The sequence below is a fragment of the Dama dama genome, chromosome 23, assembly GCF_033118175.1.
Source record: "Dama dama isolate Ldn47 chromosome 23, ASM3311817v1, whole genome shotgun sequence".
In the NCBI taxonomy this organism is placed as follows: domain Eukaryota; kingdom Metazoa; phylum Chordata; class Mammalia; order Artiodactyla; family Cervidae; genus Dama; species Dama dama.
Genome location: NC_083703.1, coordinates 57,744,214 through 57,758,683, shown reverse-complemented (window position 1 = coordinate 57,758,683; position 14,470 = coordinate 57,744,214). Strand labels below are relative to the sequence as shown.

The 14,470-nt window shown below is 52.0% G+C and overlaps 1 long non-coding RNA gene across 2 annotated transcripts in view; it reads right to left on the bottom strand.

The window, feature by feature from the left end:
• Window positions 1-671: 671 nt before the first annotated feature.
• The window catches only part of LOC133044962 (uncharacterized), a 28,621-nt gene continuing 14,822 nt past the window's right edge, over window positions 672-14,470 (bottom strand). Inside the window, exons 1-4 of one of the 2 annotated variants that reach the window (XR_009690098.1) lie at window positions 3,237-3,290; window positions 2,536-2,716; window positions 1,812-1,978; window positions 672-905 (exon numbers count right to left, since the gene is read on the bottom strand). This is a non-coding gene — a long non-coding RNA (uncharacterized LOC133044962). Of the gene's footprint in view, window positions 906-1,811; window positions 1,979-2,535; window positions 2,717-3,236; window positions 3,291-14,470 lie in introns of those variants that run through there. The other variant, XR_009690097.1, reaches the window with a different exon arrangement.

The following is a 14,470-nucleotide window of genomic DNA, read 5'->3' as shown; positions in this document are numbered from 1 at the left end:
TGGGGGCACCTGAGCCTGGTTGGTGTTAACTCCTGGAGCAGAAGAGGGACAGCCATCTCCCAGGCAAACCCCCAACATGAGGTGACTGGAGGCCTGGCACTGTTCCTGCAGTTCCCCCTCAGCTCCCCTTCCCAGCCTGTGGAGCCAGGCCACACCCAGCAAGGTTTGTGAATGGGCCCCAGGGCCCCAGGAATTGTACATCAACTCCAATTGCTGCTGTGATTGGGTGAGGGGGGAGCGGTCAGTTTCTCAGAGGAATTAATCTGCTATACTGGAAACAGTGTCCTCTTCTTGCCTCTGCTCAGATTGCTACATCCTGGGCCACCTGTCGCCCCCACCCCTCCGGCCCCTGCCCAGAGGGTCCCATCAACTGTCGGGAGGCCACTCTGCACTTGACATGGTCTTCAACTTCACTGCCTTTTGCACATCCTCGAGGGTCTGAGTCTGTGCCTCCATTTGTCTGCCCATCCATCCCCTCATCCAACCATCGCCTCAATGCCTACTCTGCGCTGAGTGTGCTTTCAGGTATAGTTAGGCTTCACGAGTTAGGAGCGCCTGCGGGAGGGCAGACAAGGATGTGTGTGCACACGGGCTCGGAGGGCTGCCATGTGTGGAGCTACGCTCCATGCAGAACGAACAAAGAGAAAAGAGGCCCATCTACTCGTTCTAAACAGGTTTATTAGGCACCTACTGAGTGCCACGTGTGGAGAAAGAAGCTGGAGGACCATGCAATCGGCACAGCAGCTCTGGCCATCCCCTGGGTGCTCATCCAGAAGAACTAGAAGCCATGGGCAGCAAACAGGTTTCGGCAGAGACCAGACGAAAAGGCTGTGATGTCCAAGGAGGGCTGGACGGTCAGAGAGGCTTCCCAAGGGTGGGGAGGGCTAGCCAGGCCAGGTGTGCAGCTGGGGTGAGGGAGAAAGACCCCAAAAGGGGGCACACAGGCAGGTGCAGATTGGCCGACAGCTGTGGGCTAAAGAGTGTGAGGGCTGACGGGGAGCCCCAGGTGCTCAAGGCTGAGGCTGGGGTCGGGGGCCTGTGCTCCTGGGTTTTCATCTCGATGCTCACTGGCCACCACAGGGCAGCTGACCGGGTCAGGCCTCCATCAGGGAGGCAGGCAGACACGTGGCCAGGCTGGGCTGGCCTTCCCCTCATCCAACCCCCACGTCCTAGCTCCTGAGTACACAGCCTGTGGGTGCTGCTCTCCCAGACCCTTCAGGAAAGCCTCCGCCCAACCCTCTGAACCAAACACAACAGGATTGGGGGGGGCCCTCCGGAAGGGTCCTTCATGGTCACTTTCCACAAGGCGGTGCCTGACGCCCCCTCCCAGCCCCGCCCAGCTGGGGCCCAGGTAGCACCCAGGTGGACATGGACCCCTCTCCCCACCCCAAGTTCTCACACGATCATAAACCAAAGAACCCCTGCCTCCCCTTCAAACATGCACATTGAAGCAGGCCTCCCAACTGCCCGCTTCCCCTCCCAGCTCAAAGGCGGCACCATTAACTTTGAAGAAACAGCCTTTGAACGTGGGCTTGGCAGCAGGCTCAGGGCACCATGAGAAACAGAAGAACTTGACCGTTGCTCTGCCGTGGCCTCAACATTTCACTTCCAAAGGCTTCTCTGGGAAGGTTCTGTCACTGCCTTGATCTGAAAGACGGTAGTGCTAACGATGTCGTCCTGCACAGGGGCCCCAGAGAGAGGGCCGTGACCATGCCCAACCCCCACCCGACCACCCAGGGCCATGGTGACGGACGGAGAGCCTGCCCTGGACCCAACAAAAGCTGCAAATCAAAATGGGGCTGGCAGCTCACCCAGGCGCCAAGCAAAAGGCTTGTCCTTAGCAGCCACAGGAAGGCCTCTTCAGCCCGTGCTCCCGTGTCCTGTCCTGCGGGTTGGCCTCCACGACAGGTGCATGAGGCTGACCATGAGGACTCTCAGCTGATGGGATGGACATCCTGCTGGGAACAGTCTCTGGGGTCTAAAAAAGAGTTAGAAACCCTCGAATGCAGCCAGACGTGGACGAGGGGCCTGGGAGCAGCTAGGAGGAGAGTGATGCTGGCTGTTGGGGTGGGGGAGTGGTGGTGCTCTGCCTTCCACAAATCTGGCGCCCCGGCTGAGAGGGATGGAGGACAAGCCCGTGGCCACCTCAGCCGAGGTCACTGCATCCAGTGGGCTCGTTTACTATGCAGCAGTACAAAGTGTTAGCTCTAAGGCTGTGCTGCTGTTCATTTTTTATTTTTAAACAGATGGTCTGGAGTTTCCTGCTTATCAACCGATACAGCTTGGCAATAAACTGGTACAGTAAATCCTCTTGTCTCGGGTGGCTATGGGTGGCGGGGAGGGGGGCACCATGAATTAATCAGGCCTCTCTGAGAAGCCCAGTCATGAACCTAAGGTCAGCTGTGATGAGGTATTTCTAAAAGGCCCATCGCCGGGCCAGATAAGACCCCAGTCTAACTGATATCTGCAGACCCTGCAACACGGAGACCCTTAAGGATAGGTGGGTTCTATTGGAAGGTGAAGACCACACCTTACCTCCCAGCAAAGCTCTCCTTCAAGGGCAAGGTGAGATGCCCACCAAGAAGAGGCTGAAGCACTAAGATTTTGCAGCAAGGAGGGACATTAAGGAGGCTCAGTGGTACCACATAGAACAGTGTCAGGGCTTTGGGGGGGGACACAACTGCTGATGGCTTCAAGGACACTGAAAGAAGAAAGGCTTAGGGGAGAGAGAGAAAAGGGGGCAAAGGGTTAACAGGATAAACCTCCCTCACACACAACATGCCCACAACCCCCAAGGTCACACCCGGATGGATCTTCAACTTGGTGTCCTTCCATTAGCTAAAACAGCCCTGAGTGCAGGGGACATTTACGGGTGATCTTCAGGCTGTTGTCTGCTGACTTAGAGAAGTAGCCATGATTTTGAGAACGGGCCCCTTCTCAGGTGAATGCGAGCAGGCTGTAATGAAATGGGCCGAGGGGAGCTCTCCCAGGCCTCCAACATGATCTCAGACAGATCACCTGTGTGAAGTTAACTCCTGTGGGCCTTAGCCCTTCTACTTGGCCAGAAGAAGGAGTCGGAGTCGCGAGGCCCCGCTGATGCTGGAGAGCAGGGGTGGGGTGGGGAGCTGTATGGCAAGGCCTCCTTCACGATGGGAGGAAAAAAGCTGGTGGAACCCGTGATGCCTCACCCAACCACCATGCAAGACAAGGAAACCCACATGGGTCACACCACCTACCTGAGACCACAGGGCCACAGGTCCAGAGCAGGTCTAAGAAGTGTCCAGGGTGGGGGGGCGGGCAGGCATAGGAACCTACCCTGGAGAGTCTCCTAAGAAAGGGGCACCACTTGTTGGTGGGGGCCTGGGGCACTTTGTGCCAAGGCTCCAGTCCCGGCAAGGTCAATCACCCAGAGAGCAGTACTATGGGTGAGGCTCCAGCGAGATCATGGAGGTGTCCAGGAGCCCCCATCATAACGGACACATTGCACCAGGCACCCACCCGCCCCCCCCACCCCGCCCCAGCTGACCCCCAGGTACCTGCTGTTCCCATCGGGACTAGAGATGTGGCTCTCGTACTGATCTCTCTCTAGGATCACTTTCCTCCCTGGTCAGAAAACCAGGGAAAACCTGTATCACCCTGTCTGGAAGGTGAGGATGAGCGGCCTCCTCAAAGGGGGCCAGAGGAGGGGAGGCACTGCTGGGGTCTGTAAGGTCAGTGGGGACCCCCTCCCCACCCCGTGGGCTCCCGGCCCCAAGGAACCAGCTCTGAGGACAGACTGAGCCCCAAGAGCAGAGGAAGGGCCCAGAAGCAGCAGAGACCCTGTACTACACAGTCCATAGAAGGTCTCAGAGGGAAAGCCTCCCAGACACTGGCCTCTGGAAGCCACCCCCGCTCCAGCCTGACCCACCACCTGAGTTCGAATCTGGGCTCCCCCACTTTCCAGCTGTGTGGCCTCAGGCAAGTTATTTGACCCCTGTGCCTCAGCTTCCCTGTGAGATTACTGTCAAGACTGAGTGAGCGAATGTATTCTGGGAGACAGCAGGCGCCACTTCTTGTGTGTGCTCACTTGTGTCCAACTCTGTGACCCCCATGGACTGGAGCCTGCCAGGCTCCTCTGCCCATGGGATTTTTCAGGTAAGAATACTGGAGTGGGTAGCCATTTGCTCCTCCAGGTAATCTTCCTGACTCAGGGGTTGAACTTGCGTCTCCTGCATTGCAGGCAGATTCTTATACCCACTGAGCCATCAGGGAAAAGACCCATCAAATAAAGAGGAACAAACAAGGCAAGAGGAGAGCTTCTCTAGGCCAAGCTCCTCAAAGAAAGAGGACCTCCCAAGCCCCCAGGAAGGTGGCCCTGAAGGCCTAGCAGTAGTCACAGCTGCCGCGGCTCCTCCCAGAGGCCTGAACAAACAATAGTGAAGTCAGAACCACAGAGGACCAGGAGGAAATTCTGTACAGGAATTGGAATTACTCGAGGGCTGTCCACAGCCAAGGCCCCGAAAGTCCCAAGAGACGCCCCCAGCGAAGCCCCTTCCTCCTCTCCCTCCCCTGAGTCTTGAGCCACACCCAGGCTTCAGCCTTGCCCCAGCCTCCTTGGTGCCTTCCTAACCACAGCTGAGAGGCCCAGAGCTGCACAGATGTTGGGCTAGCTGTGGTCACTACCCTGACCTTGTGGAGTCTGTTCAGACTGCTAAGCGGCCGCCGGAGAAAACCAGGCCAGCTCGCTGGCCCCGTGGGCTCAGCGAAGGCCCAGGGAGGGCTCACAGCCCCCTTCCTCCACTGCCTCCTCGCCAGACCAGGCCACCCCAGGCAGGTCCATAAGCCCAGGTCTCCCGGCCCAATGTCAAGGCAAAGTCAAGGAGGCCCTGGGCAGCCGCTCAGAGGCTAATTCTGATGGCCCTCATTCCTCCTGAGATAAAAATAGCTCCACTTTACTGCAGGAGGCAAGTGCAGATGCCTACAGAGGCCAGGCCTGCTCAGCCTTGACTGACGGGGCCAGGTGGTGGCGGGTCTATGGCTCGCCGACAGGGGGCGGCCGCCCCTCAGCTTCGGGGCCTGTGGACAGCAGGCCCTAGACACCCAAAGGCTCCCTTAAGCGCAGAAAAGTCAAATCTCCAAAGCTTTTGGGAAAATCTATGATCGAAATGTTCGCGGCTAACAGAACTCAGATTTTAAAAAAATCTGTGGGGATGAAACACATCCTGCGTGGGTTCAGGCCTGGGGGCAGCGTCTAGCTCCCCTCTGGGGTGGCGGGCGTGCACAGATGAATTTCTGCTGTTAACAGCGGTGGCACTTAGGGGCCTGTGCGGGAAGGGAGAAAGGTCCTAGGCAGAGGAACAGTTGCCCAGGGGGCACTGGGTGGGCACTAAGGTGGGTGCTCAGGTCTGTTCTACAGCCAAAACCAGGGCCTGAACCAAAGCTGTATCCCCCCTCCCCTCTGAGCTGGGGGTTGGGTCCTGCTGACCTCCCACCTCCAGACCTGTCCCTCACCGGCGGGTCCCCTGTCCCCAGTACCCGCTCAGAGTCCTCACCTGCCCCCCCCTCTGCTTGCCAAGGCCTTTAGCTCACTCACATGACCTTCCCGCTACCTCTTCACATGCTGGGCTGCTTCCCAGACCTAATCCCGCCCCGCTCTCCTGACCATATCTGGCCATGGCGAGGCGGCGGCCTCCAAACCCCCCTGCCCCTCTACCCTGCCACGACTGGGCTTCCATGTGTCCTGGGACATTAAAAATATCTGTGCAGCCTTGGCACATAAAAGCCCAGTGCCCCCAGCTGTTGGAATATAGGGCCTCACTGGCCGGCACATGCCACCGCTTCCAAAAAACGCGTCAGCTGACCTGGAACACGGCGGCCAAGCCCTCCATCTCATCTCAGAGCTCTTAACTTGGCTCCTGTGTCAAGGGTATTGTCAGCCCAGCCCATTCCCGACCCTACAAGGAGAAGACAGGCACGGGCTGGGGCCTCTGCGCCATCTGTGTGTCCAGGACACAGAGCACATGCCCGGAGCGTGGTGCGGTATCCACCACAGCTGTCCCTCTGCCTGGCTGCCAACCCCGACGGGCCCCACAGCCCTGGGATTAATAGAGCACAAGGGGGCCCGGCAGCTGGCGGGGGCAAAATCTTTCCACACGGACGGTGACAACTGACATCACGCTGACTTGGGCCCCATAGGCTCCATGTGTGCATTCTTTTGGAAAGACCACAGCTGCAACCTGCCTGCTCACTGGAAATGTGTCCACTTCGCTGGGGAAACTGAAGACATTTCCAATGAGCAACTGGGGGCCTTTAAGAGGGAACCCAGATGTCGGGTGGTGGCTTTGGGAGACTCGGGCTCGCGGGAATGAGGTCTGCTTCCCAGGCCAGGTCCCCTTGGTCTGTGCTGTGATTACACATCTTGTGGGGAAGAAGGGAAAGCAGGTTCCTGACCTGACATGCTCACCCCTGGGGAAGGGAGGAAGAGGGTGGCCTCAACAGCCTCCAAAAGAACTCAGAAAGAGTAGGGGTGAAATGAGATGATTTCTGGAATTGAGATCCTTTAAAGTCCGCCCAGAGAAAAGGTAGAGGCAACCGAGGGAAGCAGGGCACCCGGGCTGATGGCCATGCAGACGTGCTGGGGCCCTGGCCCCCTCTCTGCCTTGGGTGCTTGGCAACTTCCATAACAAGCTTAAAAATATACATCTCAAAAAAGCATTCAGCAGAAGTTTGCTGAGGGCCTAGTGTGCACTGGTACTCTCTGGCAGAGAAGGGAGTGGGGCCTGGCAGGTGACGGAACATCGGGTCCCCTCCTCGCGTGCCCCAGATTGGTGTCAGATGTCCCATTCCACTGATGCATACCTTTTAAATTCAGTGTTTAAAAATACCACAATGAGCCTTGTAAACCCTCCAGCCGACCCAAGAAAGCACAGGCGGTAACCTGATCGACTGGACCCCCTGCTCCCCTGCCCACCTTCTCATGGAGGCAGCAAAGACGTCACACGAGTTGATCTGGGCTGACCGTGTGCTGCTCATGAACAGCACTTGGCCTTCATCGTGCAGAGACCGCTTGCTTTTGAACTTCACTATGTCTGAATACGGCCTTTCAGGCACAGGCTCTCTTTCCTGGTATTTTCTGGCAGTCAGTCAAAAACAGAGAGTGCGATGGACGACCCCCTCCTCCACCAAACTCCTGAGTGAGAAGGGCAGCCGCAGCCCTCCTGGGCCCAGGGGCGCTGCCTATGAGGCAGCTCTGCTGAGGCCAAGGGCATGGGGTGAAGCCCCCCATTAAGCCTCGTTCTTGGCTGTGTCTGCAAACAGAACTGAAGTATGTGAAGTGATGGCAAATGTCATGGTAAAAGCAGAGCAAGACAACTGCATCTGTCAATGTATTATTAGGAGGCAAGTGTTGTTGAAAGCAGACCCACCCCAGCCACTGGGTCCTGGTGAGACTCCACAGGGCGCTGCAGCATGGGAAGAGAACTCTTCTCTCCGCATGTCCACCAGGAGAGGCCTTCTCTGGTCCTGGGGTCAAATCTAAGCTGTCCCCTTTGATGGGGAGGGATACAGGAAGACCACCTGTCTTCACAACCCCTCTGGGTTCCACACGAGTATCTATCAGGGACAAGAGGGTGCTGGACTGGATGTAGGCAGTATCTGGGCCGATTTCCAGGGACGAGGACCACCGCTATCTGTTTTAAGAGCTATGCATTGATCTTGGCGTGTATTTAAGAAACACTCAGCCAGGAGCTAAGCGATGGTGGTATAACTGTGCTTTAAAACCAAACTCATTTATGTAAAGAAAGCAAGTGAACCTAAAGAAAACCATTCCGTGGCTAGAGTATGGCAATAGGGCAAAATTGTGCGGCTACAAGAGCAAAGAGTTTGAGCACAAATGATCTCGACACTTTTAAGAGACTACAAAATCTTCTCTAATTTCTAAGCTGCTATTGAGCTCAGAAAGTTCTGACTATGTTCTCTGCCTAGAAGTGGCCATTGCACACAGTAGGCAGTCACCCTGGCTGGACTGAGCCTCCCTGGTCCAGGTCCTGTGCTTTGGAGCATTTCCACAGCTCTGCCAGCCCAGAGCTGCCCGCCCCCCAAAGCTGCTGCTGAAGGAAGCCCCCAATAACAGGGCTCAGCTCTTGGTCAGGAACCCCAAGGAACTTCTCAGAAAGTTCCCGTTTTTCTCTCCTGAGTTTGACCTTTGCCCCAAGTTTCCATAGTGACTTCAGAAAAAAAACAAACAAACACATTACTCCATGCAGGCAGTTCACCCAACTCCACAAGTGCTCTCAACCGCAGACCCTCTCTCATCACACACAAGCCTATTTGAAAAATACTTTGAGATGGGAATGACTTCTTTTAAACATCATTAAAAATAATTATATTATTAATTGTATTACCTCCTTTACTTATGTATTTTAGTGCCACATTATTAATACTATTATTAAGGGAAAGCCAGGGTTTACCTATCATCTTAGCGCCCTCCTAATCATTAGCACTGCCTTTCACACTCAAGTATGTCCCACTTGGATGACAGATGACACAGTCACCCTAGTTGTGCACCATGACGAACTTGTCTATGCCTGCAATGAGTGGCCGGGTAGGAGAAGGGGGAGGACAGAGATTCAAAAGGCCAAAGAGCATTCTTTAAATTGTGGCCATTCCGAATTTAAACTGTCCAGATCCAGGATTAGGAAAAGAGGTCTACTTCTTGGGTTCAAAATGATCAGCTGCCCCATGGTAGCAGTATGAACAGTGCTATTTCTACAGGAGTTCAGTTACATTACATGTATATTCCACATGTAATTAAACATCAAATTTTTTAAAGTAATGCCAGGGAGAAGCTGCTGCTATGTCACAGGTTTCATGGAGCAGACATCTTGAGAAAACTGACTTGTCTTTCTTGTACCTAACTTCCATGTTTGGGGGACAAGCTTTAAGTAGTAACAGGTGCTTTTGGAGTTGGGTGAATTTTTGAATAACCGGCAGAAATAAGTGTCACCAAATCATCTTCGCTTTAACCTTGCCCAAGCCTTTCCTGGCTGCTGGGTGGACTCTGCCAGGCTTGATTACTAAGGGCAGGTATAGTTCTATTTCTAGCTTCCAAACTACTTCTGGTCAGTTCCAGCTCTGCTCTTTCTTTAACAAGGAGCCAGCAGAATGTCAGCTCTAAAGTGATCAAGAAAAGAATGTGAAGCTGGGAACTGACCATTTGGATGCTCACAAAAAGTAGATCTGATAACAAGGGGCTGACATCCAAGCCCTCAGCTCACGGTCCACGCCTCAGTGAAGATGCCTCACTTGTCGGAATGAACAAGGCACTGAACCTGAATCACAAAAGCTCTCATCTAAGAGATGGCTTTGCCATTCCTAGCAGGTCCCACCTCTGAGCCTCAAGTTTCTCCACCTGTATAGCCAAGGAGCTAAGACTTCATCTCTTGAGGCACATGAAAAGATACCCAACATCACTAATTATTAGGAAAGTACAAAACAAAACTACAATGAAGTATCATCTCACACCAAAGAGTCTACAAATAACAAATGCTGGAGAGGATGTGGAGAAAAGGGAACCCTCCCACTACACTGTTGGTGGGAATGTACATTGGTGCAGCCACTATGGATAACAGTATGGAGTGTCCTCAAAACACTGAAAACAGAGTTACCATATGACCCAGCATCCCACTCCTGGCCATATATCAGGAAAAGACAAAAACTCTAATTCGGAAAGATACATATTCCACTATTTCCAACAGCCAAGACATGGAAGCAATCTAAGTTTCCTTCAAGAGATGAATGGATAAAGATATGGTACGTAAGAGGCCACCAAGACACAGACCCAACTTGGTTGGCTGCCCCAACTTTCCATTAGGTTCTTCCTGCCTCTCTGGGAGGAGCACCACTGCCTTCCTGCTTCTCGGCCTTTACTACCACCACCACCACCAACTGAGCTACCATCAATTAAGCTATCAATTCAGCAGCTCAATACTCAATACCAGTTTGCTTGCTAATTCCTTTCCTCATTTAATCACCTTCACAACCCTGGAAGGTACTTTGGACCCTAGAAGGACCTTATTTTGCCACTGTGGAGGCAGAAGACGGGACAGGTAGTGCCACTGGTTAGCTATGAAGCAGGAGGCAAGATGTATCTCCAGCCCCAGCTGTTCCCAATCCGGCTTCTTGTCTCTCATCCTAGCCTTTCTGTTGAGTTCCTCTCACAGAATACCATCTTATTTCCTTTTATTTTTATTTTATTATTATTTTTGTACACTTTTAGTCATGCCACATGGCATGTGGGCTCTTAATCCCCTGAACAGGGATGCATTGGAAGCTCAGTCTTAACCGCTAGACCACCAGGGAAGTCCCACCTAAGTAGTTTCAGAGAAGAGACACTGAGAAAATCCCTTTAAACAAAGAAGCACAGTGAGGATGCCCCACTGCACCTTCTAGAGGAGGTGGCTCCTCTTCCTCTAGAAGAGGAGCAATGACTCCTGTCTTTCACATAGTCTCAGGAACATGGCAACACAAAAAGGAAGGGTGAAGAAGCCAGGAAAAGAAGAAGGAAGAAATAAAAACACAAATCTAACTACATGACAAGACTAACTAGAAGATAAAAGGATAAACCAAAACTTACTTTCAAATTAATAATTTTAAAAAAAGCCCAGAATTACCAAATAACACAGAACTGTGAAGTCCAAAAGAACATGAGTTGGAAGTTCCTGATTTTGACATTTCAGAAAATGCTAAAATGTTCAAATTAATATGGAATGCCAACCTAGGTTGTCAACGTGTTTTTTTTAATATGCTATCATTTAAAAAACTAAATAAAAACCAAATTTTAAATAAACTTCTAAAAAGTCCTCTAATATCTTCCAATAAAAAGCCCTATCAGTTGTCATCCAAAAAGAAATGACACTGAAATACCAAAAGATGGAAGCTTCTGTAGCCTCCATCTCAAGGACAGTCCCTTCTCGGAATACATTTAACCTGACGGAAACCCCACGACATCATCTTTATTTCTCTCCCTCCACTGTGCGCTGGCATCTGGCAACCAGTGACTTAGTGGGACTCTTTTTCTCCACTACAAACCTTCCCACAGCCACCTCTCAGCGTTTGCTAGAGCAGCTCCTGGAAGCCTCATAAACCAACCAATTCTAAAGGGAGCAAAACAAGAGAAAGATGCACAAAAATCAATACCATTTCTATAAACAATAATCAACAGCCTGAATATAACAATAAAGCAGATTCTGCTCACAATAGCAACAAACATCAAACACTTGGGAAATACTTGATACATATTCATGTATCAAACTCCACAAAGGATATATTAGAATTATATAAAGAAAACATAAATCCTTAACGTGAGAAATAGAAACTCAAACGAAGAAGAGACCAAACTTCTGGCTGCAGGCTTAACAACGCTATTTCCCAACTTAATTTATAGATTGACTCAAATTCCATCAAGGCATCACCAAGGTCATTACAGAATTTGGTAAGAATGATTCCTAAATTCTATAGAAAAATCAATGGGCAAAACCATCAGAGGATTCTGAGAACACACAGAAGATTCTTGCCCCAGCAGATCTTAAACTACAGTATGAAATGATGATCCTTAAGGCTATAAACCAACTAAAACACTAGGCAAAGAGACCACAACTTAATACAGCAGAAACAAATTCGCTACCAATAGAAAAATACACAGGCACCACTACTGTCCCCATAGTCTGAAGACAGAGTGACAGTTTTCAAAACCTTCTTGTCTCAATTTGGAACAGGACATTTTAGAGTTTCTAAGTATTCTTGCCTGGAAAATCCCATGGACAGAGGAGCCTGGCAGGCTACAGTCCATGGGGTCGCAAGAGTCGGACACGACTTACGACTAAACCAAACCAAGCAATACCAGAAAATTTCAAAGTGACAAAGATGAAGATTTCTTGGCAATCTAAAAAAAAACCTCTTGAATTCCTGTGTGTTTCCCTGGGGTCATCTCAAGCCCTATCTCCTCATTCCTAGGCTGTCCAAATCACAATTTGAAATTCATTAGATTCATCTTGTTCTCTAATTGTGAGTGTGAGGATGGGGTGGCGGAGGTGCTGGCAGCGGGCACCAGAGAATTTTCTGAGTTCTTTAGTCAGGGGCCCTGGCCCACCTGCCTGGCATCCAGCAGGGCCCACGCAGCCCTCGACTTCCCAACTACACAGATTGTTCCAGAAAGCAATCAGGAATTCTCCAAGTCCTCAATTGCCACAAACCAATCAGACTCAGCCATTTGGAAAACAAGTCTTGTTTTTCCTTCTCTCACCAGTGAAGAGCTGGGAGGGAAGTGTCAGCTCTTTCAGGAAGAAATTTCTAGACCAGCAAAGGGAAAACTTCCCAATTTACAATGACTTTTAGGCTTCCCCCTCAAAAAAAAAACCCAAACAAAAAACAGATGGAAGTGAGAGGGTCCAGAAGGATTCACCAGCCAAGAGTGAGTTTTCACTTCCGATCTAAGAGGACCTGTTCTCTCATTCTTCTAGTTCTGTGACATTTTCATTCTCTCCAGCAGTTTGTGTCTAACTGTGGGCCTGCTGAGACCTGTATAATCCTGGCCCCGGAAGTGACCTTGTTCATCCTCTGGCCCAACATCTCAGGACGAGCATGCACGAGAGAAGAACGGGAGGTAGGCCTCGGCCAGAAGCAGGAAGCAGAGGTCGGACCCCAGCAGGCCATGGACCTGCTCACAGGGAGCTGGTCTGGAGCACCTCCCGCCCCTGCCTGGCTGACAGGTCCCACAGCCTACAGCCCCTCGCATCTGTGTGGGTAGGATGGCCCTCCCCTGACTGCCTTGGGGAAAAACAAAGCCAAGTGCAAATAACAAACAAATACCTTAGAATCCTCCTCAACTCAAGCACCACCACCATGAATGAGGCTGATTCCCTAGTTATCAGAACGGACTGATTACAAAGCCCAGCATCATTTGCCTGAAGATAATTGCCTCAATTCTCCACTTCACTTTGCCCATATAGAAACAGTCCCAATCTACCCGAGCCTCAGTGACTAGGCGTGTAAAATTGGTCTAATCACATCTTGAAGAGCTCGGGCTCAAAGGACAGCTCCGAGCGCCAGCCTGAACCATGACACCAGCAGACTCTCTCCCTCCAGCCCGCCACTGCCTCACCCCACCCCCCAGCCAGGACCAAGTCTGGAGGGGTGAGTCAGATCCTCATCAAAGGAGAGAAAAACAACTTGGAGGCTCTCTGTTAACGCCAGTGGCCGGGGGACAAGGTGGGAGTCAGGGTGAGCTGAACAAAAAAGCAAAACAGCATGCTGAGGACGCTCCTGACGGCTGAGTGTTCTCTGCCATCAGCAGTGCTTTCACCCACCGCCCACCATCTCCATGAGGGGCTGGCACGCAGGGCAGAGGGTGCAGCTCACACTGCATCACCTGGGCTGTGGGCAGCGCTGGCCATGGAAAAGCACCAGGGAGGCTGGGGCAGGGCAGATGACCGAGCCCAGCCCTCATTTCTCTAGGACAGAGCAGGCAGAGAGCCAGAGTCCAATGTGAACCTGGGACCACATCACACAAAAGCTGAGAGCCAGAGTCAAGGCAGAGAAAGGGAGGCATCACGCCCCAGGAGGCCCTGGCCACCCAAGCTTACACCTTGCCTCGGGGAGGGGCCTTCCGGGCACTTCCTGTTGGGTCAGGAGCCTAGAAATTGCTCTGCCCATGACAGGAGCAGGTGGGCAGGCAGGTGGATGTAGGGTTGGTGGAAGAACCTCGAGAGAGCACAAAGCCAAGGCAAAAGAAGGCCACTCGTCAGAGGACAACGCCAGCAGCGCTGCATGGGGACACAGAATAGAGAATCGTAATCCCAACAACAGAAGCCAGCTAGGTCAAAAAAATGATGATTTCCTCCTGTTCTCTGCTTCTGCTCTGGATAGGAGTGCTCCCCAAATCCCAAAACCAGGGGCCCGGACCTGTGGCCCTTTCTACTGATGAAAGCCAATCGATGCCAGCACTGCTTGAGTAAGTGACATGGTGCCCAGAGAAGCGAGACAAACCCAGACCTCTGTAGGGGGCAGGCAAGAGGGCTGAAGCCAAATTTCCAGGGCTGGAGGGGTTGAGCCGTCTGGCTGATTGCCACAGTCAGGGGTGGGGAGCACTTCAAACTCCCTGAATTCATTTCTACCCAAAGGAAAGTTTGAAAAGCTCTCCATCTTCAAAAATAACCTTTTCGAATGATTGTCCAAAAAATATGTTCAAGAGTGATTGTACCCACTCGCCTGGAGGAGCAGAACCAATCTTTTATCTTCTGTCTCATCTTGGAAAATGAGCTGGTGTCGAGGGGACCTGTGACAATGGCCCGGCAAGCCTTCTGAGAATTCCTGTGAGTCATCTGTCTCCCCAGAGGGACCAGAGCAGGGCTTTGCACACAGTAGGCACGTGGCTTGAAAGCCTTCTAATGGGCTTCAAAACAAGAGAAAAGAAAAGAAAGCCTCAAAGTCGGAC